At 37.8% G+C, this 26,810-nt stretch overlaps 1 protein-coding gene across 1 annotated transcript in view; it reads right to left on the reverse strand.

The window, feature by feature from the left end:
• Nucleotides 1-7,283, reverse strand: part of SYTL5 (synaptotagmin like 5) — a 238,839-nt gene extending 231,556 nt beyond the window's left edge. The window contains exon 1 of the mRNA XM_072615179.1: nucleotides 7,015-7,283. The gene's annotated coding sequence lies outside the window, so the exon portion shown is untranslated. The remainder of the gene's footprint in view (nucleotides 1-7,014) is intronic.
• Nucleotides 7,284-26,810: the final 19,527 nt, after the last annotated feature.

Genomic DNA, 26,810 nt, shown 5'->3' on the forward strand with positions numbered 1-26,810 from the left:
TGTGCTATAAGAAATGGCAAACAGGTGGACTCCAGGAATTCTTTGAGTTCTTTACTATGCCCCAGGAACCTCATCACTGGGAGACCTCATCAACCTATAAGATTTAACTGGGGTTGGTACTCATACCTTATGACTACCCTTTACTCCTCTAAGTCAAGGATGGATACACTCCAAAAATGGAGATTTTTGTACATAGTAGGTACCTAATAAATTTTTATTGATTACTGACTATTGAAAAGGATGATGAAGAGCCCTTACAAAATAGTTGAAGAGTCAGTTGCTATAGAAAGTCCAGTCAGACATGGAAACAAAGTGGTGAATCAAGACAGAAACTGTACCGCTCCCTATACCTTTGAAATCAAAATGTCTGAAAGGCACTCCTCTACCAATGCGCTCTTTGGAATTACCTCCCCAGGCACAGAAGAAGGCTGGGTAACTGGAGGTGAGATTTTTAGACTTGCTTGGGAGCAGTGGATTACTGGCTCCTCTGATGTTTTAGAGCCAGAACTATTAGCTTCATTTTTCCTGTGGTCTTTTTAATCTACTCATGAGTAAGGAGTCCTTTTCTGTCAAATGAAATTGGGAAAGAATTTAGAATCTCAACATTATTGGAGCTGAGTCACTTGATAAGCTATGAATTATTGCAGGGAATGCATTCATAAGAACCTGGGGGGAAAGATAACACTAATAAAACCTGGTATTTCATGTAGGCTCTAAGTGATAGAGCTTAATCTTTGAGCATAATCAAGTGGCTCAGTTAGATACAGCATCTAATGGCAACTTGCTTTAATGATCTATTGAGTGAGCTGGGGCAATTCTAGCCCACAACGCCACCTTGTGACTTACTCAGATAGTACTTTGAGGAGGCACCTCTAGGACCATCTCCCAGTAAAATATTGCTCCTGCTTATATCAAACTGAAGCAGTGTTTCTCATAGCATACTTTAAAATATAAAATAAAATCATCCTTCCTCCCTTCCTCCCTCCCCTCCTTCCTTCCTTCCTTCCTTCCTTCCTTCCTTCCTTCCTTCCTTCCTTCCTTCCTTCCTTCCTTCCTTCCTTCCTTCCTTCCTTCCTTCTTTTCTTCCTTCCTTCTCTCTCTCTCTCTCTCTCTCTCTCCTCTCTCCCTTTTGTCTTTTTCCTCCTCCTCCTTTTTCTTCTTCTTCTCTTTCTGCCTCCCCCAATTTATCCTTCACTTATCTTGTAATATGTTAATATTAAATAAATAGTAAATAGTTATTTGCATATTGTCTCCCCCATTACAGTATGAACTCCTTCAGAGCAGGAGAAACTGTTTTTGCCTTTCTTTGTATCTTTAATGCTTAGCTGATCCTTGGAAAATAGCAGGCACTTAATAAATGCTTATTGTCTTATTTACTTGTCTATAAAGAAAAGGGACTTTGAAATTCTTTAGAACTCTGATCAACACAACGACAAATCATGATTCCAGTGGACAAAGTTGAAGCAAGACTACGCATTTCCTAAGAGAGGTGATGGACTCAAAATACAAAAATACAGAATGAGATAGGCATTTCTGGACATGGTGTCAATAAGGGAATCTGCCTCACTTACCTATGCATAAATGTTGCTAGACTTTTTTTTCCTTTTAGAAATTTTGCTTAATTAAAAGGGAGCAGAATGGGGATAAATGCTTGTTAATTGGTTTGTTGTTGTTTTTTTTTGTTTTGTTTTTTACCATACTGAATCCATTCTAAAGAGCTAATTGGAACAGGAGACTAAAACAACTCCTTCTTCAGGCTTCTAACTGAAGCCTCTTTGCCCAGGACCCTGTGTAAGCCTTGTATGATTTTGTGAGATCTAACGAAAAAAGCAACTGAACCTTCTGACTTCATATGAACCACAAATAGGAATACCTGAGATGATAAAATCTATTTCTACTCAGCTAGTTGTATTTGTGTAAGAAATTAAAATGAACCATGACCTGGCATATCAGTCAGTGTCATTTTGCTGAATTGCTCCCATCTCTTGAGTTTGAACTTGGTAAGAAATAAAAGAAAGTCTAGTGCTCACAATTGTTTGCAATTACCACCTTTTCATATATCACAGGGAAAAAAATCTCCCAATAGAAAACCTGTAGGAAGTAGGGATAATTTGGGGACTCTGGACTATCTCTTAGGCCATGGAATATTATTTTGTGTAGGTCTGCACAAGCAGTCACAGTTATCAGCTTTTCAAGCTGTGCCCACTCTCCAAGCTTTCCCAGATGCCCAAGAGGGAGGGAACAAGTCAATAGTGCCATCACCTTCCTTTAGCAGCTTCACTGTCTTTAAGAGTATAGATTGATTCATTCTTTTTAATTACATCCCCAGCACCTAGCAAGTGGCTTGAACATAGTAAGCACTTAATAAATGCTTGTGGGTTGAATGACAATAAACCGGAAGTTTTGCAAGGGCAGAGACTATGTTTTATTTAAACTATGTGTCTCCTTCCTCAGTGTTCTGAACATGTTAGGCACTTAGTAAATACTGAATGAATCCCTCTCCTCCTGTTCACCTGCCACTTCTCAGCCTTCTCTTCCTTGGATAAATGATCACACATAAGTTTTAGGATCATAGTGGCTAGATCATAGGAGTTAGAGCTATGAGGGACCTCTGAGGTCGTAGAATACAACAGTAATCAACTTATAGATAAGGAAAATGAGGCCAGGAAACACTAAGTGATTTGCTTCAGATCACACTGGTAGTCAGGCTTAGAATTCTGATTCTAAACCCAGTGAGGACTTTTCTACTATACAATGAGGTTCTTTAACCTTCCATCATAAGTCTTATTTTCTCAACTTTTTAGCACATCTCTCTGAAGTTATAGAAGATGAAACTGAAGAGCTTCTTCCCCACTCCCCCATAAGCACCTGACCCAGTAGTCTCTACCCTCCAGCTAAGTGCTATTCTGATGACTCATCACAGTATGGAGAGAATCTTAAATTTTCAAAGGATTCTGCTGAACTTGAGTTCTGGCTGGTCCCATGAGACTGAGAAGATTTTAAGTGGCAGACTAGTAATTGTCTTCATGTCACTCATCCAATGAACAGCTAGGAGCCCTCACCAGTAATCCTACCTATATCTGGCCACTGGACCCAGATGGCTCTGGAGGAGAAAGTGGGGCTGGTGACTTTACATAGCCCTGCCTCACTTAAATCCAATTCACATGCAATTCATGGCATCATCTTCCTGATGTCATGGTCCTCTTCAAGAACAAAGTACAAATAACAAACAACAAAATCAATGAACAGTCTAATATCCAAGAAGTTCACCAAAATGTTATCCTCAGGGTGATGAATTTTGGAGCCACAGCAACCCATAAACAGCATTCACTAAGGTATAGTAAGGTTGTGATTTGTTTCTCTGAAAGGACCAACAAAATTATAGATCTTTGAAGTACTGACAAATTCATCTATAAATGCTTCCCCTTGCAGCCTTAAGAAACTTATACATTTTCTCAAAATGCCCAATTAAATGTTAGAAAAAAGTCTTTATGCTCAGAGAACCTAGTCAAGATTGCTCATGTTATCTTGAGAATCTTTCCTTTTCTTACCTAGTAAACTTGATCATTGATCTAGCTGAGAATTCAAATGATTTCTTCCATACAAAACCATTAAACTAATAAAACTAGAAGATGGTTTTATGAAAAAACCCGATAAAATAGAAAAACCACTGGTTAATTTGATTCAAAAATGAAAGAAGAAAACCAAATTACTAGTATCAAAAATGACAGGGGTGAATTCACCACCAATAGAGGAAATTAAGACAATTGTTAGGAGTTATTTTACCCAATTATATGCCAATAAATTTGACAATCTAAATGAAATGGATTATTACCTACAAAAATAAGAGAAGAAATAGAATACTCAAGTAGTCCAATCTTAGCAAAAGAAATTGAACAAGACACCAATGAACTTCCTAAGAAAAATATCTCCAGGACCAGATGAATTCACAAGCAAATTCTACCAAACATTTACAAAACAATTAATACCAATACTATATAAACTATTTGGAAAAATAGGTGAAGAAAGAACCCTACCAAATTCCTTTTATGACACAAACATGGTGCTGATACCCAAACCAGGAAGAGCTAAGACAGAGAAAGAAAATTATAGATCAATTTTCCTAACAAATATTGATGTAAAAATTTTAAATAAAATACTAGCAAAGAGATAACAGCAATATATCACAGGGATCATACACTATGACCAGGTGGAATTTATATCATGAGTGCAGGTCTGGTTCAATATTAGGAAAACTATCAGTATAATTGACCATATCAATAACAAAACCAACAAAAATCATATGATTATCTCAACAGGTGCAGAAAAGCCTTTGACAAAATAAAGCACCCATTCCTATTGAAAAACACTAGGGAGCATAGGCATAAATGGAGCTTATTTCAAAATGATTAGCAATATTTATCCAAATGATTTCTTTCAATTTCTTTCAATTATAGCTCTTTTCCAAAAATAGCAAACTACTCTTTGGCAGAATTTAAATATATGCCCAGAATTTTTTCAAAAACTAGAAAAATCCAAAATTGTAATATTATATGATAATGATTCTGTGATACTTGGACCTTCACATATCTTCTAAATGAAAAAAATTAAATTATACAAAGTAGAAAGGGCCTCTGCCACTAGATTCATGCATCCCTTCTCTATTACTTAACATACATCTCATATAACTAACAAATAACTGCAGATAGTTAAAAATTGGTAGTATAGCTACATTTTTTTGCTAACCCCTAAACATCTTTAAAAAATTTTTTCCAGAACAATAAAAAGTAAGTCTATAAATGACTCATTTTTCAAACAAATACCCCCAAAGTCAACTATCTCAGTTTTATTCATCAAAGTAGTCTCCAAAAAAGGTTGGAAATACTGAAAACATTTCTAGCCATTCCTTTTTAACAGTGGTATTCAGATTCGGAGTTAGTCTCATTACCTCAATCACCCCATTTTTCTGACCAAAAACTTAGCTTGATCCCCACTACATTCACCACATTTGACTCAACATGACTTCTGGCATTTTGCAAAAAAATTAAATCTGCCCTGAAAAGGTGAGGTTTCACCATCACTGCAGATATTTACAATAATGTGTTTGATAAAGGCTCTTCAGAAAAGTCTAAAAGAGAAGTTTTTTAAATGTTTGGAGTAACTTTTTAAAAGCAAAAATGGCAGTCTCATTGGAATGTATATCATCTCCCAAGATAGCTACTTTGAAAAGGACAACTCTCACTTGGAGATATAAGTTCGGTAACATTTGTGAATAAAAAAAATGAACCCTATTACTTTATAGACATACCTTCCATGTCTACTATTATTACTATTCACTCTATTAACAAAATCACTTCACCTTTATGAATCTCAGTTTCCTCCTCTGTAAAATAAGGAGTCTGGGACTGAATATCTCTATGATTCAGCTTCTAATTTTCATTTTCATTGATACACTCTGAGTTCAAACAATTCCTTTTCTCAAAATAAAAAATACCTCAACCTTTCACTTCTTTTTTTGTATTATGTGAAGTTAGTGAAAGACCATAATGTTCACTTTTCAACATCTGAGTTCTTTTAAAAATATACTCCTGGCCATGTGGTCAAATGTTATGCATTTGCAATAATTTTCATCCTTCCTCAAATCATTTTTTGGTCAGCTTTAGAAGATTACCACTGTGATTTAATTAAACTACTGCAGGTTGTAAGAATGTTCTATCAAGAAGGCAATTCTTCCTGCTTCATACAGATATCCAAAACAAAACATACCATGCAGGAATCCAAAGAGAACAAGTTAATTGACTAGAGGAAAATACTCCACCTTTTTTCTACCATCAATTGGAAGATATAGTCATAGATTTTATTTTTTCAGGGGTCTGAGGGGAAGTTTTCCTTACACCCCTGTGGAGACTGGTTAATATCCCAGGCATAAGATTTTGATAAGAGATAAGACCACCTGTTGAAATTTCAGCAAACCACAGGACATTGATAATGAATCAATAACCCTAGAGAAAAGCTATAAAATCCATATTCTAGGAGATGATTACACCTTTCAAAGCTCTTCTTAACAATAATGGCACATATTCACAGAATACTCATTTCTAGACACCCAACTGAGGTTATGTCAATCTTTCCCCACTTCTATGTTAAGAATGTTTAATGGAAGTGTACTTCTCCAGTTAGGAAAAAGGAGGGGTAGGGGTGGGAAGAAACAATATAGATTCTTATATTGCTAAAATGTCTCAAGAAATCAGAATTGGTCTTCATATAGGAACTTGGAAAGATGTCTAAAAATATGGAAATTAAGCTAACCATTTCAGTTTTGTTTATTTTACAAATGTCTGGAATAAGTTAAGACATTCACATGGATTGTTTTGCTGAATTACTTTAGCCTAACTGTAATAGTCACATCAGTGGTATCTGATCAACCTCATCCTGTGAATAACTAGAAGATTATATACACAAATGCAGATATTGTTCCTGGTAGAGAAAAAGTTCAAAAGTCTTATTTCAGTCTCCAGTAGAATACCCTGCACATCACAGAGCAAAGGGAAACCATCAAAGAGAAGGATTGAAGTAAATCTTAGGTCTCTGAGCCCACTTTCCGACATTGTTCAGAACATAAAGAGTTGGTGGGGGGGATTGAGGTGTGGCTTAAAAATCACTTTATTTCTCTACACTTGAATAGAATACTGGGACATTTGAAGATAACATGGGGCATAGTGAAACATAACAGCATCATGCCTAAGGATTCGACAATCCCTGTTTTGTTTTTCAACCTAACTTCCATCTCATCTAATCTCTCTCTCTCTCTCTCTCTCTCTCTCTCTCTCTCTCTCTCTCTCTCTCTCTCTCTCTCTCTCTCTCTCTCTCTCTCTCTCTCTCACACACACACACACACACACACACACACACACACACACACACACGCACGCGCACACACACACACACACACACACACACACACACACACAGGCACACACACGTCTCCAAGAGCTAGATCAAATAGTTATTTACCTGGACTTCACCTGGATTCTGGAGCGGGACTTGCCAAGACTCTGGAAGAGCTGTAGCTGTCACCTGGCTCCATCCTGCAGTAACGAGCCAGATAAATGCTGAAGACTTGGTACAAATGGGGATCCGGAGTCCGGAGGAGAAGAAACCCTGACTTCTGGAGCCCCGGGAGATCAGTGTGACTCACGCATTCCGCACCAACCTTTTCCCACACAATGCCCGCCCCGCCTCAGGTAACCTTACGGAGAGCCTAGAGAGGGCTGACTCCTCATTATCCCTAATCACAGGACACTGGAAGCCTTCTTTCTATCAGCTTCTCCGCTCTCCTCCCTTCCCCTGTTCTCCAGCCTGGGGGCGGCCCTAGCAAAGCCAATAGAGCTAGGAAGCTTAGCCCTAGGGATGCTGTTGCCGCCCCACGAAGCACCACACACACATACACACACAGACACACACACACACACACACAAGCACACTCAGCTTGACGCTTGACCTCAGCTCCTATCTCTCTCTGCTCCGTCTTAGGACACTGTTATAAGCCCTTGCCCACACCCTAGGGTATCACCTTGCAACCTTAGGGCCACCCTCTTCCAGGGATGCTCACCTGTGCCTTCCCACACAGGCTGCGCAGCAGCATTGCCACGATCCCTGGCTGCCAACCGAGCCCCAAGCCCCTGGTCCTCACTTCTTTCTGAGCCCGTGTTCTCCCCCACTGACCAGTGTAGCTGGCACAGTAAGCTCAGGCAGCCCCAAGCTGGGCATTCCCTGGTATGTCCCAGCCTGTTCTGTCCCCAGCCTTTGCCCTGCTCCAGCGCTAAAGCAGTAGCGCCTCCTGTGGTTCACATCCCCAGATCACAGTCTGACTGGCACCATCTCGAGTTCCGGGAGCTTCTGAGCAAAGAGAACCAAAAGACAGCACCTAGGACTTGAGAAGACTACAAGGATGGGTTGAGGAAGGAGCAATGAACTATTTCTTTCAAGCACTTCTGGGCTACCTGTGAGTTAGTTTGAAGGTTTTGCCTTGAAGAATGAAAGGAGGTCAGTGAAAGCTGGTCACTAGAGGACCTGGAGTTAAGTGGCAATGGGGTCTTCAGAGCATGAGAAAGGTGTTGGGAAATGGCTGTCTAGCATCGCTTTGTTTGCATTTTACAGAACAGCAGGGACCTGGCACATGGAAAATTACTCTATCCTGATTTATAGACTTTGTAGACTGATAAGGTTGTGAGGGAACAGAAAATGAAGTGGATCCACAGAAGTTGAGAGCTGAGACCTCATCAACTATCTAGGCCAAATTATACTTAAAAGGAACCACTTCTATAACATACCCCAAAAGCCTTGGCTTGAATGCCCCTCTCTCTATTCAATCAGTAAATAACCATTTATTAAATGCCTAGTGTATGCCATGCACTGTGTTTTGGAGATACAAAAAAAAGCAAACAGTTCATGATCTAAGAAGCTCACAGTCTAAGGGAGAGAACACATGGAAACAACAATGTACAAACTGACAACATATGAGATAAAATGGAAATAAATTAATAGAGAAAAGGCACTAGAATTAAAAGAGAATGAGAAAGGTTTTCTAGACAGTGAGGTTTTAAGCAGAAATTTTTGAAAGAAGCCAGGGAAATCGAAAGGCTGAGTTGACAAAAGAGAGCATTCTAGGTAGGCATGAAAGGCAGTTAAGGAAAATTCTCAGAATCAGATTGTAGTCTTATATGAGGAACATCATGGAAGGTTATTTCAGAGTATGTGTAGGTGGGAGAGAGCCGTAAGATTTAAAAAGACTAGAAAGGTGGGGAGAGACACAGGAGAGCTTTGAAGGCCAAATAGGAGCTTTTGTGTTTGATCTTCAAGGTGATAGGGAGTTACGAGAGTTTACTGAATAGGAGAGGAGACATGGTCAGACTTGTGCTTTGGGAACATCACTTTGACAGCTGAGTGATGGATGGAAAGAGCTGTAGCAGGTAGACCAATCAATAGGCTATTTCTATTAGCTGGGCATGAGGCAATGAAAGCCTTTACCACAATGTAAAGTATTAGAGAAGAGAAAGGGATACGTGGAAGAAGTTATATGAAGATAAAACAACAGACTTTGGCAACAGATTGAATATGGGAGGGTAAGAAAGTGAGGGATCAATGATAACACCTAGGTTGTAAGCCTGAGTGACTAAGGATGGTGGCTCCTTCAACAGTGATAGGGAAGTTAGGAAGACAGAAGTGTACTAGGGTCAAGGATAATGAGCTCCATTTTAGGATATGTTGAGTTTAAAATGTTTAGGGGACATTTAGCTTGAGATGTCCAATGGGCAGGTGGAAATGTGAGATTGGAGGTTCTCAGAGAAGTTAGGGCTGGTTAAGTAGATTTGAGAATCATCAGCATAGAGATGATAATTGAATCCATGGGAGCTAATGAGATTACCAAGTGAAATAGTATAGATAGAGGGAAAAGAGAAGGTGGCTCCTAGGATAAAATTTTGTAGGACACCCATGACAAGAAGGTATAACTTGAATGATGATCCAGCAAAGAAGTCTGAGAAGAAATGGTCATATAAGTAGAAGATTCCAGAGAAAGTAGTATCATGAAAACCTAGAAAAAAGGGAATATAGTGTCAAAGCCTGAGGAAGTCAGGAAGAATGAAGACGGAGAAAAGGTCATTAGATTTGGCAGTTAAGAAATTGTTAGTAACTTTGGAGAGAGCAGTTTTAATAGATTCATGAGAATGGAAGCCAGAGTGTAACAAGTTAAGGGGAGGGGGAGAGAGAGAGACAAAGACAGAGACAGAGAGAGACAGAGAGACAGAGACAGGGAGACAGAGACAGAGAGAGACAGAGAGACAGAGACAGAGAGACAGACAGAGACAGACAGAGAGTGACAGAGAGACAGAGACAAAGACAGAGAGAGACAGAGACAGAGAGAGACAGAGAGACAGAGACAGAGAATAAGTAGAAGGTAGAGAAGGAGAACAAGGAGGAGGAGAAGTAGGAAGAGGAAGAGGAGATGGAGAAAGAGGAGAAGAAGGAGGAGGAGGAGGAGAAAGAGTAAAAGAAAGAAAAGAGCAGAGCTCTCTTACACAAAACAGACTTTCAAATACTTAAAGAGATAATATGTGCCCCCAGGTTCTCTTTTCTAGCATATGAATCTCACCCCTGTCAAATCAAATTGTGGCGTGAACAACATCAAACCTTCCCACCATGCCTAATAAGAAATAGCATGAGGAATACTGACAAGAAGAAAGCATAGGTCAGTTAGTCTAACCATCTCATTTCTTAGTTGAAGAATCCAAGTCTCAGATAAATTATATATGACTTTTCCAATGACATTCAAGTAAACATTAGAGGAAGGATTTGAACTAAATTACTGTGATAGTGTGTTGCTCTTTCCTCTGTACTTAGGACATCAATAGATGGCAGAAGTATACACACACACACACACACACACACACACACACACACACACACACTGACGTGTCAACAACAAAAGATAAAATTTCAGGAAGGAAGGAGTTCGACCCATCCTGAACTATCACTCATAGCATTACTTTGCTATTTAATTTTCATGAAATCAACACCCACACAATTTTGACATGCCAACTAATTCTTAAGCCTTCCTCCTCCATAATTCCTCTTCTTTTGCCATATACTGTATTGCCATTCCCAAATCCTAAAACCTTTGAGTTTTTCAAACTGTAATTTGTCTCTAACCTTTCCATCCTTTCCACTTATTTTTAAAATTTTTCTTTGCTCTGAGTTTCTCCTTTTCTGTATCTGCCCTGCTGTTCTGTTTTTGGGTCAGCTCCCATAGCACTACTGAAAGCTTTAGCTTGCCATAGCTTGAATGGCACATGGGATTCCCCTATGATACTAGAAAAACAAGAGATGGGTGTATTGCATAGAGGGCCATGGAAAGACATAGACAAGGATTTCAGAGGACAAGAAGGCATGGAAGAACTGTGTGGCTGGGGGAGGAAGCTCCCACATTCAACTATGAATCCCTAAAAATACCAAAATTACTACCATAGAGGGACAAAATTCATCACAGTCTAAGAAATTTGGGGGGAAATTATTACAGAAAATAGCACAGTGCCTGGCACATTGTAGGTAGGCTCTCAAATATTGATTTATTGGTTGGTTGAAAACCTTGAATTACAATTCTGTGAAGCTTTATCCCTAGGGACCACTTCATTGCTCTTTTCAGGCCGCTCCTGGCTTTAGAGTGATTATCAATAGTCACTGTTGCTCTTTCCCTCCCAGCTTGATTTACTTATTTTTTTTCTTTCTTTTGCTCATTAAAGGGGCCATTCCCTGATTACTTCTTAAAGAGGCCTATTCACTGAATGGGCATTACCCCGCTCTGAGAACCTGAATGGGCCAAGGTCTCCCATTGCATCCTGAGCCTACTCCAGTCATCCTGATGAATATCTGGTCACTGCACCCAGATGGCTCAGGAGGAGAAAATGAGGTTGGTGACCTTGCACAGCCCTCCCTCACTCAAAACTAAGTCCAGTGAAAATCATGTCGTCATTTCTCTGATGTCATGGTCTTCTTTGAAAACGAAGGACAAACACAGACAGGCAGACAGACCGATTCCTAGGACTGCACTTTTCCCATTCACAGACAATCTTGCATACTACAGAAACATATATCATATATGTAAAAAATCATATATAGTAAAAATGATGAATTTTTGCTTCCTTATTTTTGTGTAGACAAGCTATGTATCTGGTTACATACTTGATACAGTAGTGTAGAGACTGCTAGGCATATAGAGACTGGACCTAAGATTTCATTAGTATAGGGAATTCCCATGAGAAAACTCCCTCTTTCAATGTGACACCTTCTCTGCAACTTATAGTCTTAGACAGTTCTCTAGAGCACTGAGAGGTTAGTTGATTTTCCCCAATGTCATAGCCAGTATGTGTCAAAAGGAGAACTTGAATCCAGATCTTCTTGGCTTGACCTCTATCCACTATACCATGATTCCTGCTTTTTTAAAATGCAGCGTGTACCTAGATGACAAAACAGTTAGAAGCATCATCTTCAAACATGAAGAGCAGTATACATGTGAAAGGTGGTAACCCTTGGCAGTTCACTTACATGGGGCATAAATATGACTCAGGATTCTAAGAGAGGCAGTTGCTGAGATGAGTTTCCTTTGGAGTTCTGTATTGAGACCATAGTTGCTCATTTGTATGTTCATTGGCAAAGGAACATTAGCCGGAATGGAGAGCATAGCCTACCCCCATGATCTGGATGTAAAGAATCAGAGAATTTTAGGTTTATAACTGGGAAAATTCAGGCACTGCTGAGAACTGTTCTATGATTATGAGGCAAATGTAGCTTACCTGATTATAGATAGAAAAATGAGTTTCATTACTAACCATTAGCTAACATTGGGTCTAACACTCAGCCTAGATACTGAACCAAGCAAATTTTAGGAAGAAAGAAAGGAAGAAGCAAAAAAATCTCAGAATTGTGTTAAAGAGAGACTACATCCTAATTCCAAGGAAGTTAGAAGGCACAATGGAGAGAGTGTTGGATATAAAGTCAGGGAGATCTGAGTTCAAATGCTATCTCATCAGTTTATTAGTTGTGTGACTCTAGGCAAGTCATTTAACGTCTCTCAGCTTCAGTTTCTTCATCTTTGAAATGGAGATGATAATAGTGTCTACTTCATAGGGAACTTGGAAAGATCCAATGAGATAATATACGTGAAGTGCTCTGAAAAGCTTAAAGTACCATGTAAATATTCTAGCTATTATTGTTAACCTCAATGCATTGTAACTTGTTACTGGGTGGCTGCTGGACAGTGGCAAGCTATTGTATTCTTTATTACCATCCACTCCTAAGAAAGATAGACTCTCCTCTCCTCTCTAGGATTGTGAGACCCTACACTTCCTTGGCTCTCTTCCTACCTATATTACTGCTCCTTGTCAGTCTCCCTTGCTGGATCTTTATCCAGGTCAGGGACCCTCATCATGAGGGTCCCTTGAGGCTCTGTCCTGGGCCCTCTTCTCTCTATATACTATTCCACTTGCTGATTTCATGGGCTCCCACGGGTTCATTTATTCTCTCTGTACCGATGATTCTCAAATCTACTCACCCAACCCAATCACTCTGTTGTCCTCCAGTTTCAGATCCCCTTTTGCCTATTGGACCTCTCAATTTGGATGTCCTGTAGACATCTTAAACTTAACATCCAAAACTGAACTCATTATCTTTCCCCTAAAACTCTCCTGTCTTTCAAAATTTCCTTTTAATTTGAGTGGTGCTACCATTGTCCCAGTTCCCCAGGTTCACAACCAAGGAATTATTCTGTACTGAATCTCTCACTCTGCGAATCCAATCTGTTGCCAAGGCCTATAGAGTCTATCTTATAAATGCCCTCTTTCTCTCCTCTGACACTGACACCACCCTGGTACAGGTACACATCAAATCATGCCTAAACTATTGAAATAGCCTGCTGGTGGGTCTCTTTGCCTCAGCCTTCTATTCACTCCATCCTCCATCCAGCTATCAAAGTGATCTTCCTAAATCTCAGTTCTAACCATGTCATCCTCTACTCATAAACTTCAGTGACTCCCTATCACTTGAAGAACAAATATAATCCTCCATTTGACAATCAAAGCTCATCATAACCTGCCCTTCCTCCCCTACCTTTCCAGCCTTTTTATACTGTTATATGTAAAATTTAGCAAAAAGTTAAACTGAGGCAATTCTCTCCAAGCAAGATAACAGTTTATTAATAGGACATGGTACCTATTAATAAAGAAATGGTCAATGGCTCTGGCTCTGGCCAAAGAGCAATAGGACAGCTTCCCTTTTATAGGTTTTGGGGAGTAGAGAACAAAGAACACTGGGTGGAGGGAAACAGGACTGGTTAAATAAATGAGACATGGGAAACAATATAATTGGTTGGAAATTTGGTAGTGAGGAGCTTGCACCAATCTCCTTCATCCCTCCACACCCTCAACTCCATCTACCCCCTCACCCCAACTAAGAAGTGTTTATTGTTTGAGTCCACCTACAATAGTGGCCTAGACTTTGTGGATAGCAAACCAGACATCCTTGAAGAATAACTTGGTGGTGTAACGATAATAAGCCCAACTTCCTTATAGCAAACTTCATCCCTCAAGGTTAGCTAAATTCCTTGAGACAAGAAAAGAATAGCGAGTAGCAAAACTGAATTCCTAAACTTAACCCATTCCAGGTCAGCTGAATCTGAATTAAGTTCAGAGACAAAGACCTGTGACTAAAGCATTTACAGGGTGAAATCAATTAATTGTAAATAAGATAAAAAAGAAAATGGTACAGAATCAATCTTGGTCATTTCAACTCCACACCGCTCCCTATGCCTCACATATTCTCTAATACTGGCTTCCTTGCTATTTCTCAGAGAAGAAGCTCCATATGTTAGCACTGGGCATTTTCTTTGGATGTCTATGCCTGGGATTCCCTCCTTCCTCATCTCCACTTCCTCGTTTAAGTCCCAGCAACTCCCAAATTGTACAAGAAGCCTTTCCTATTCATTCCCCTTTCATTCTAATTTTCTCTGTTGATTCTTTCTGATTTATCCTGTAAATACCATGTTTGTACATCGTTGTTTGCATGTTGTCTCCCTCATTAGACTGTGAGCTCCTTAAGAGGACTTTTACCTTTCATAGGATTTTCCTAGCACATGCACCTGATAAACATATGGATTGACTCTATCGTAATTTGGTGCTGAGAACTGTCAAAGATCACATCTCTATTGTAGTTCATGTTTGGAAATCATGCTTCTACACACATCCAAGTGTGTGGCTACATTTGAAGGGACTATATAAGCAGGAAGTATATCATCCAGAACAATATAGCAGAAACGAAGAGAAAACAAAATATATTGTTCTGTATTGTTGCCTGTTACTGCTGAAAGGTAGAAAAGAAGAGTCCTGTGGTGTATGATTATAACAGAATACTATTGTGCTACAAGAAATGATGAGCAGGAAGATTTCAGAAAAACCTGGAAAGACTTACATGAACTGATGCTGAGTGAAGTAAGCAGAACCAGGAGTACATTGTACACAGTAACAGCCACATTGCAATGACCAGCTTTGATAGGCTTAGCTGTCTTCAGCAGTGCAAGGATCTAAAACAACTCCGGAAGACTCATGATGGAAAATACTATCCACATCCAGAAAAAGAACGGTGGAGTCTGAATGCAAATGGGAGCATATATTTTGCTCTTTTTTTGTTGTTTTGTTTCTTCTTTCTCATGGTTTCTCCCATTGATTTAATTCTCCTTTACAACATGACTAATGTGAAAAATGTTTAATATGAATGTATATGAAGAGCCTATATCAGACAGCCTATCAAATATATCAGATAGCTGTCTTGGGGATGGGAAAGGGGAGAGAACATGAGAAAATGTGAAACTCAAAATCTTATAGAAGTGAATGTTGAAAACTAAAAATAAGTTAATTAATTTAAACAAAAATAAGAAGAATCCTGCCAAAAAAGCAAAGATGGAGAGGCTTTGCCACCTTTAAGATAAAGGTCACTGCCTTTCTACCAAAGTAAGCCCATTTGAGCCCAGGAATAACTTGGAAGCAGAGCATCACAGAAGCGTAATGGATCATCTATTCTGGCTGAATTGTGGATCAGCTCACCATTTCTTCAAAGCAAAAGCTGCATTCATCAAGGAACTTTTATGGGCAATTACTGAGTCAGAAAGAGGGTCCAAAGTCTACCATTCTAGAGCTGTATACTCCCTCCATGTATACTGTACCAATCATGAACTTAGGGCTTCTGCTCACTCTCCTCATGTATGCTATGTGCACTGGTAGGGGAGCATAATTGAGGCTAGTGGATAAAATGTTACATAAATATTGTATGTTTGCATTTTTGGTAAGTTTTTTTTAATTCAAGATTATTATCAATGACTAATTTGCTAATGAAAAAATACTCTTGTGGGGACTGATGAGCAATGGTGTTGGTGTGAATAGTTACCCACAAGAGATGTCCCTAGAACCTTGAGAGTTAAAGAAGTAGCTGAGTGGTTGCCTTTTGAGAAAAAGAGACTGATAAGTTAAAGTGTATGCAGATAAGATGATTAGAAGAGAGAGATACTGGAAAAGGTTAGGAATTGGTGTCATACTACAGGCTACACATAGATGCTATATTTTCTATGTGAATAGATTTCTGTTATTATGCAAGTACATAAAAGATCTATGACTTCATAAGAATGTGGAAAGTTTTTATACACTAAGTCCCAGGGAGCTTGCTGAGACACAAAGAACATTGAGTTTAAGTGAACTGACCAAGATCATAGTTAACAAGTATGAACATTGAGCCCAAGTTATCAACTGACCAAGCGTATAACTTACTATACAGTACTCAATCAACTAGAATTGATTAAGCATCTATTTGCTAAACACTATATTAAGTTCTGGACATTTCTTTTAAAGCTTTTCTACTTAGTTTAGAAGAAAGACTAATATAATATTCATTATTTGATAGAGATTAAATAACCCGTATTCCTAACACTGGCAGTTTGTATAAAATCTTTTAGGTATGCAAAAAATAAAGCCTAAAAGTCTATTCCAATGAGAACTATCAGTTTTGTGAACAAATTAAACCATTCCCTCATAGGCAGATAATTCTGTAATATCTTAAACTACCATTAGTGGACTTATTTGGAATAGTACCAGTGCCTCATATTAAAATTGAGAGTGTAAAAAATAAAATTACAGGGAATCTGCAATATATTGAAATAAACACAGTTATCTTGCACCAATAGCAGTTATCACAGACCTACATGAGAGCATGGAAAATAAATGCTGAGTTTAGAGGAAAAGGATCAACCTGGACAGGAACAGGAAGACGGATAATGGCTGTTTTCATATTTCCAATCCATTGTTTTATATGTTCAGAATTGGGAGGCATAATTTAAGAGATAAAGGAATGCTGTATTTGCAAAGTCACTGTGGAATTTTTTTGAAGTTTTTTCCTATTTTTTTTTAAAAATTAATTTATTTTCACATGCATTCACAATCTGTCCCTCTTACTGCCTCCCATTTAACAACATCAGCAACAACCTTCATCATATCAAAGTCTAGCAAAACAAATCCCCACATTGTCCGCACTTGCAAATGTATTTCTCTCTCTGCATTTTAAACCTCCCTGGTTGGAGGTGAGTAGAATATTTCATCCTCAGACTTCTGTTTTGTCACTTTATTGATCAGAGTTTTAAAGCCTTTCAAAGTTGTTTTTTTCCATAGTATTATCATTGTATACATTTTTCTCCTTCTCTACTCATTTCAACCTGTATTAGTTATAGAGGTTTTTCCAAATTCCTTGGGAACTTTCTGTTTTCTCATTTCTTCTGGAACAATAATATTCCATTCCCATATACCATATACCATAATTTGTTTAGCCACTGAAGGATAGTACCTTATTTTCCAATATAGAGCTACTATGAAAATGAACTGCTATAAACATTCTGGTAAATATAGTTCTTTCATATTTCTCTTACCTCTTTGAGCTTTAGGCCTAGTAGTGATACAGTTGGTTTAAAGGGTACCTACATTTTAGTACTTTTTGTTACCATGGAAGTTTCCAGGTGCTTATGGGAATCCAAATCAATTTTTTAAGCCGCTGAAGTTTGTCTTTCACTACATCAAAACTTTTGTGTCTTGTGTTCCATTCCCATAGCTTTTTGCTCTCTGATAATGGCCACCAGCATTCCAATATGTCACCAGCAAGAAGAGGTAGCCAAAAATACCCTATCTGAAATAACTCTAGTCAGTATAAAATACCTGGGAGTACACCTGCCAAAAGAAGTCCAGTAACTATATTAACAAAATTATTAAAAGATATTTATACAAATAAAATCAGATTTAAATAATTGGAGAAATTTAATTGTTCATAGATAGGCAGGGTCAATATAAGAAAAATGACAATTTTACCCAAACTAATTTATATATTTAATGCCATCTCAATTAAACTACCTTCTTTACTGACTTAGGAAAAAATTCATTTGGAAAAACAAAAAAATCAAGAATATCAAAAGGAAATAACGAAAAAATTTAAAGGAAGGAGGCTTAGCAATACCAGACCTTAAACTATATTGTAAGGCAGTAAATATCAAAACTATCTGGTAGTGGCTAAGAAATAGAAAGGCCAATCAGTGGAGTAGAGAAGACTTACAATTTACAGCAGCTAATAAACATAATAACCCTGTATTTGACAAGTGTGAAGATTTTGGGATAAGAATTCATTATTTGGTAAAAAAACAAAAATTTATTGGGAAAACTGGAAAGCATTATGACAGAAGCTGGGCATAGATCATTTACCAAGAAAAGGTCAAAATGGATACATGACCCAGATATAAAGAAAGATTTTACAAGAGAATTAGAAGCATGGAACATATTACTTATCAGACTTATGGATAGGTAAATAATTTATGAATAAGCAAGAGATAGAGGGCAGAGTTAGATGTAAAATGGATTGTTTTGATTACATTATATTAATAGTTTTATACAAATAAAATAAATGTTGCCAAAGTCAGAAGGAAAGCAGAAAAGTGGGGGGAAATTCTATAGCCAGTTTATCACATAAAGGTTTCATATCTAAAATATATAAAGAACTTTGCCAAATTTATAAGAATATGAGTCATTTCCCAATTGATAAATAGTCAAAGAATACTAACTGGCAATTTTCCAAAGGAATAATCTATAATCAGATGAAAAATACTGTAAATCATTATTGATTAGAAAAATGCAAATTAAAACAACCTTGAGATATCATTTTGCACCTACCAGATTGTCTAAAGTGATAGAAGGAGAAAGTGACAAATGTTGGAGGGAATGTGAAAAAATTGAGATATTAATTCATTGGTAGTTGAAGTGCATATCAATTCAACCATTTTGGAGAGCAATCTGGAATTATATCCAATCCTACCCTTTGAGCCAGCAATACCACCAGTTCATCTATTTCCAAAGATGATTAGGGAAAAAGGATATAACAGCTCTCTTTGTGCTGGTGAAGAACTGGGAACTGCAGGGATGTCCCTCATTTGGAGTATGACTGAACAAGTTGTGGTATATGATTGTGATGGAATATTACTGTGCTGTAAAAAATGATGAGCTCAGTGATTTTAGAAAACCACAAAAATACTTACACAAAATAATGGAGAATTAAATGAGAAGAACCAAAAGAACATTATTTATGATAACAATAATATTGTTTTAAAAACAACTTTGAGTGAATAAGTTATATTAATTATTATATATACCCAAATTAACTATAAAAGACATATGAAGAAAGACACTATCTGCACCCAGAGAAAGAACTGATAAATAGATGTGTGTATAGAACAATTTTGCATATATATGTGTGCTTGTATATGTATATATCTATTTGTGTCTAATGGTGTCTAATCTCTAGGGTAGGGTAGGGAGGAGGGAAGAAAAAAAGAAATTTAAGAAATTTACATGATAATTTTGTTGTATATTTGAAAGGAATAGCAAGTTGTACATAGCAGATTTACAGTTTTCTATGCAATCACCTTTTTTATTGTACTATGTTATGGAAATGCGTGTTTTATTCCATAAATTAAAAATAAAATAAAAGGTAAATAAATAAACCAATTACCATGGGCTCTTGTACTCATTAAAGAGTCAGCATAACATAGTGGATGGAGACCTGGCTTCAAGACCAAAACCTAAGTGCCAGGTTTATATCTGACACATGCTAACTGTGTGACTCTAGGCAAGTCACTTAACGTCTCAAAACTCTAGGCAGCTCTCCAAAATTTTAAATTGAACAGAAGATGCCAACTTATACAGGTGGAAGGAGCTACTTCATCTAGGAGTTCCCTATGCCAATGACATCATAGGTTCATTTCCTTTTCCCTAATGCACTCATGTCTGCTAAAGGCATTATGTTGTATCACTTATCCTGGAGAATATATTTGCATTTGAATGCCTTAACTCAGAGTGACTAATGTTATGGATCTCAAGCTCTAGTTGCAGAGGAGATGGAAAGATATTTCTGGACTGGGGGTATCCTGCACCCTATAAATCACACTGCCTAGGGTTTACCTCTGCCCCAGAGTCCTACATAACATTAAATTGTAGAGCAAAATTATGAACAATTATATCTCATAATTGAACCAGTCTACTGGTGGTAATAAAATATGGTGGTCATGTTCCAATAATGGATGATCCCAGGAGAACCCAAAATTTGCTATATGAAAGACATAAGGAGACATTTGAAACCAGAAAAGACCAAAATTTCAACAATAATTCAGTCTATTTATTAGACACTCAGAGTAGGTGAATCACTGTCCAGATGGGACAAAGTGAGTCAAGGATAAAATAGACATAAAATAAACAGTCCATGCCCCTGAAAACCTTACAATCTAGTTCAGGAGACAAGATATATGATGAAATGGAGAAAAATCACAAGATAACATGTAAACAATTAAAGCAAGGATAGAATAGTACAGAGGGAAATCGGAATAAGAAAACATCGCTATGGGATAAAATTAGACTGGGGAAGTTTCTTAGATCTTAAAGGAAGTATAGGATTTGCATTGGTGGAGAGGAGGATAAAGAAGAGTTCTGAATTAATGAGCAATATGAGTGAAGACCAAAGAGCCAAAAAAGGACTGTCTGCTAGGGTTTCACAAGAAAGTTACCACTGTCAAAAAATGAGTTGGATATTACTGAGGAGAAACAAAAGGTAAGTTCTTTGCTTAATGTTCATTGCTTTCAAAAGCTGCATTCATTCGACATTTATTGAATACCTACTCATCGCAAGGCACTAGTTTTTGCCCACATGAAACTCAATTACTAGTATGCATATATATGTATATGTATATATGTATGCATATAAGTATGTGTATGTACACAGGTGTATGTATGTATATACATAACATATACATATAAAAATACAAAATAGAGTCTGATAAGCACTTAAGAGCAATACAAAGCCAGTATTATACTTCAGAGGAGGAAGGGAACACTTTCAATCGAAGGGGTTCAAGGAAAACTTCATGTAGGAGGTGACATTTGAGTTGACCTTGGAAGGATAAGTAGAATTTCAACAGGTAAAGCTGAGATGTTCAAGTAAAGAAAGAAATATTCTAGCAATAGGAAATGGTAGAAGCAAAGACAAAGAGGTAGGGAAATGTAAGCTGTTTTTAAGAAAAGTTACATAGTCCAGTTTATTGGGAACACAGGATGCATAAAAGGAAGCAATGTGAGATAAAATGAGTAAGAATGACATAAAATGAGCTTGATTTTGGCAGGCTTCAGTGTACTATAAATCCTAAAACCAGCTGAGGGTGGCTGAGAAATAATAGCTGATGTCAGATTAATCTGGTGTCTACTCATCTCACAGGGTGAATCATTTTGCACATTGGTGTAGAGCAATCAGTTCAAGGGAAAGGCGAAGTCATCCAAGCATGGTGGCATACACCTTTAAGTCCCAGTTATTGGGAAGCTGAGACTGGCAGATGTCTTGAGCTCATGAGTTATGAGCTTCAGGGGGCTAGACTGTTCAGATGTCTGCACTAAATTTGACATGAATGTGACAAGTCCTGCCAAGGGACCCACCAGGTTGCCAACAGAGCAAGTAATTGACCCAGGTCAAAAACACAAGACACAGAGTAAGTCAAAATTCCTCTGGGATAAGATGGATTTAAGCCCACGTACTTCCAGCCTGAGTGAGACAGGGGGAACTAGTTTTGAAAAGAAAAGAAAAAGAAAAGAAGGGAAAAAAAGAAAAGAAAAGAAGAAAGGGAAGGGAAAGGCAGGGAGGGGAGGAGAACATCACTAACAAAAGATAATTCTTGTAAATCAACAACCATATTTGGAGGAGAATTGGAATCATCTGTCCAGACTTGAAGACATAGATACCAATAGACAGTTGTATCCTTTTTGTACACAGTGATGGCACTATGGATATGGTTGTTTCTCTATTCTGCATTCCAAATATAATAAATTATTGCAAAGGCATGCCGTTCTTCATGTGCAGTCTCTCAGCTGCTTTAATTGCACAATGTATTAAATACTCTCATAATTGCACAGACAAAGGCAACATCCCATGCTAGCATTTAAATGAATGCAATTCAATCTAATGGCCTTTCCTAAGAGGGAGCATTACCATGTGATGAACATTTTTAATAATAGCTATTAAGTATGCCAGTAAGATTTCTGATGCATTTTCATATCACAGTATTTCTAGCTGAATGAAATTCTGCTCAAATTCTCACAGCATTAGGGCTGTCATTCTGCTTCCACGTGTGTGTCTTTAAACAAATACTTTGTTAATGTTTGAAATACACATCGAATTTCATTTTTAGGACTATCAAGTATCCAATACTGTTTCCTCCTTTTGTGTAAGGGGACATTCCATCTATCCACCTTTTCATAAGTACTAGATCGAGTTCTAGATTTGTAGTCAGGAAGACCAGAGTTCAAATTTAGCCTCATATACTTACTAGTTGGGTGACCCTGGGAAAATAACCTCTTTGAGTCTGAGCTTCCTTAGCTATAAAGTGGAAATAATAAAATCACCTACCAAACAAGGCTGCTGTGAGACTCAAATGAGATAACATGTGTGAAGTGCATTGCATACCTTGAAATGCCATATATAAATACCCATGATAGTGGTACGAGTACTAGTATTAGGAGGACTAGTATTAGGAGGACTAGTATTACTAGTAGTAGTAGTAGTATACTGAATATGAAGCTTTTGTATGAACTCCTCCTACTTCTTCCACTACATGACCGTCTTAGACACTGTATATTTGCATTCTTAACTGTGACCTGGAAATTATCTCAGGATAGTTGTACCAGTACTCCACCATCAGCAATAGTGATAATCACCACGCCTCATCCTTCAAAGTCCACATGACACTTCATGAGAAAAACAGATTATAAGGGAATGGTTCCCTATTGATGGAAATGCTCCAGCCTTTCCTGGTGGAATACGATGTCTTGTCATTTTTGTGTCCCTATTTAATTTTTCACTTCTGTCTCCCCATTCACATCCTTGAGAACAGAGAATCATCTCTTCCTTCAACAAATAGGCGTTAAGTGCCTAGAATTACAATGCCTTAGGACAGATAGAAAGAAGTCCTCTAAGAGCATTCAGAAACGCTTTTTGCCTTATCTTTGCCTCTCCCACAATATCTCAAATAGTGTCAAATCATGTATTAGGTGCTCAGCTGATATTGGTTCAGTTAATCCTAGACAACTTTCTTACTAGGCTACATTAGCTTAAACACAGAATGTTTTTGCCCTTGAAACCAAATTGTATAAAACCCTGAGTGTGCTTCATTCTTACTAGTGTATGGTAGTAAATATGATATATTGTAGAAATACATGTGTATATGGGTGTGTTTATGTTTCAGCATTTCTTTGTCCTGAAATATGTCATATATAAGCAGAGAAGTACATGGAATATGTAAAGCATTGCTGGAAGACAGACGTTAAATGCTTCCATGAGGCTCATGAGATATAAAGGGAGCACTGGCATTCCTCTTATAATAAAGCTCGTTATATTTTGGGCCACTTAAAAGAAGCCAAATAAATGATTACTGAATATAGGAAAATTTGCCTAGTTTAATAGGATGCTTGATGCATAATTATTTTTCTTAGAATAGCCTGGTCAGTCCATGAGTTGAGGAAGTTAGTCATTGGCAAGTAATTAAGAAATTAAAATGAAATATGAAACATAATTAAAATAAAATATAATTATAGGACTCTCCATTTGGAAAACAAATCTAGTCCTGTAAGGAGGCACATTTACATTAATAATTAGCAGAACAATATTTACTATATTTTCTTCCAGATAGACCCCAGAGACCTGTTAAGAATTGACAGCAAACATCCACTCAGTTAGAATAAAGCTTAATAAAGAAAAAAACCTCAAGCTCTGTTAAAAACAGTTCTCTCCCACTGGACTCATTAAGCATCTATATGTTTTTGCAGATTTACCCAAGAGGACATTTTGGAAAGAGGTCAAATTAGATGTTCTCTGTGGACCCTGATAACCCTACAATTCTATAATTCTACAATTCTGTAATTTTAACACAAATCCATGCTATACTGAAGGCTTGAGTATTGAAATCTTGTCTAAATGGTCTCCCTAACATATGTCTCTCTCAACTCCAAGCCATCCCCGACCCAGACGTTACAGTGATTTTCCTGAAACTCAGGTCTGACTGTATCATTGACCTTATTGGCAAACTCTGGTGCCTTTTGGTTAATATTCAGTCATTTCAGTCATGTCCTACTCTTCATGACCCCATTTGGACTTTTCTTGCCAAAGATACTGGAGTGGTTTGCCATTTCCTAAAGTGCCTTTAGGATCAAATATAAACTCCTCTGTTTGGCTTTTAAAGCCCTTTTAACTTGTCCTCAACCAAGCTTTTCAGTTTTGTTATACATTACTCCATTTCCTGTACTCTTGATTCCACCAGACTAGCCTTCTTATTATTCCTTATATACAACAAAATTTAGTCTAAATATCATTTTTTTCTGAAGAACTTTAGAACTGATTGCCTGACATGGGAAATACTGACAAAGGAACCCCAAGCATAGCATATCTGCATCAAAGAAGGTATGGTGCCCTATGAGCAAAGCAGAATTGCAGTAGCTCAAAAGAAATGTGAAATGAACAAATTTAGAGATATCTCCTCCTTGAGTGTTCATACAGACTATTTGTGCCCAATCTATGGCAGAACATTCTGAGCTCATGTTGATCTGATCAGCTGTAGTGGGTATATTATACCTTGACCCCAACATAGTGAGGTCATTTTGGTCCTCTTTGAGAATCAAGGACAATAAACAATGAATATACAACACTACTATTTTGTGCCCTTGTACTCATAGCCCTGCGTTCCTGAAACCTCCTCCTTCCTCCACCCTCCCTCCTCCCCTCCACCTCTTAATATCCCTCCTTTCCTTCAAAACTTAGCTCAAATGCCAGTTTCTATCTGACTCTTTCCATAATACCTCCAAACTGCTATTGCCTTTTCTCCAAATTATTTTTATATGCTTATATATGTATATGTGTATATATACATATGCTTATATGTACATATGTATGTATATGTACATATACGTATTTGATGTATAGTCTTCAAATGTAAAATGGAAATAATAAATTCATCTATCTAACAAGGCTGTTGTGAAAATCAAATGAAAATAACATATGTAAAGTACACTGGAAACCTTAAAATGCCATATAAACACAAGTAGTAGTAGTTGTTAGAATATAATAACAAAGATTTATATAGTGCTCTAAGATCTGCAAAGCACCATATGAATGTTATCTCATTTGATCCTCACAATGACCCTGTGTGGTATGTACTATTATTATTATTTTAAAAATGAGGAAACTGAGGCAGAGGTTAAGTGATTTGCCTGGAGTCTCATAGCTAGTAAGTGCCTGAGGTCAAATTTGAATTCAGAACTTCCTGACTCCAGGTCAAGAGCTCTATCCACTGTGCCACCTTGCTGTCCTTGAGAATAAATGTTTTATGTTTTAAATTTATATCCCCAGTACCTAGCACGGTGCTCGACACATGCATAGTAGGTGCTACGAAAGAAAAGATGCTTGTAGTTTTATTGATTTTCAAAGCTTTTTGCCTCTTCTATGGAAGATGTCTAGCTCACAGTTCAAAATAAAGCAGGATCCCCTTTTGAAGGTGATACTTCAGAGCCTTCTTAATGAGATTAACAACTCCTCAGAAGACTTCTGCCTAAAAATCCTAAAAATAGAAAAGATATAGAAGACTAGGAATATAAATTCTCTAGACAGATATGCAGTAGGATGGACAGCTCATTAAGCTCGTCCCATCAGTACATTTATCTTTGAAAGATGCTTTGAGATGGACAATTAGCTGAGTGAAAAACTTAACAGGGAAATGAGAATAGTTACATTTGGGAAACTGAAAATGCTTTTAATGATCTTAGGCTGCTTCCTGGGGAAAAAAAACTCATCATTTTAACACCAATATTATTCTCTCGTCATTCAGTCATGTCTGATTCTTTGTGACCCTGTTTGGGGTTTTCTTGGCATTTCATTCTCCAATTCATTTTTACAGTTGAGGAACTGAGGGAAACAGAGTGACGTGGTTTTCTCAGGATCATGGAGCCAGTAAGTGTCTGCGGTCAGATTTAAATTCAGGGGGATGAGTCTTCCTGACTTCAGGTCATGTACTCTATCCACTGTGCCACATAGTGATGCTATAAGGCTACAAATCAAGGAATGAAAGCAGATAATCCAAAGGACAATGGGAAGGAGCAGTATGAACAGAGGAGTCTCTGATTATTTTTATGAGTTCCACAATGAAAATGATGAAATTACAGGGCAAGGACAATTGGCAGAAGGAGACATTTCTCATGCTGCCCCAACACAAGGACACAAGCACAGAAGGACCTCTTCTAGGAGATGAGATATCTCTCTCCTCCACCTTCATGCCCTTAGAATGGTTTCTTAGAGAAGAAGCATATGAAAATGAGAGACATGCTTTCACACAATGTGAGAGAAGAACTCCTGATTTAAAGAATTTCTGGGTTTAAGAGTCAAGCAGACCCTGGTCACCCAGAGTGAAAACTTTCCTTAATAGTCTGCTTTTCCAATGTGTGCCAATAGGAAAATCCTACAATTGAAGGACTAAAGTCATGTCAGGAGGCACCCAGCCATCTGGGTGGGCCTTGCCAGTCCACCATAGGTACCTGGTGTAGAGCCAGGTTCCTATTACCCTAGAGCCTTTTGAGAGGGCCTCGGGCTTATGGGAGAGAGGGAAG

Source organism: Notamacropus eugenii, chromosome 5 (genome assembly GCF_028372415.1).
Source record: "Notamacropus eugenii isolate mMacEug1 chromosome 5, mMacEug1.pri_v2, whole genome shotgun sequence".
NCBI classification, from domain to species: Eukaryota; Metazoa; Chordata; class Mammalia; order Diprotodontia; family Macropodidae; genus Notamacropus; species Notamacropus eugenii.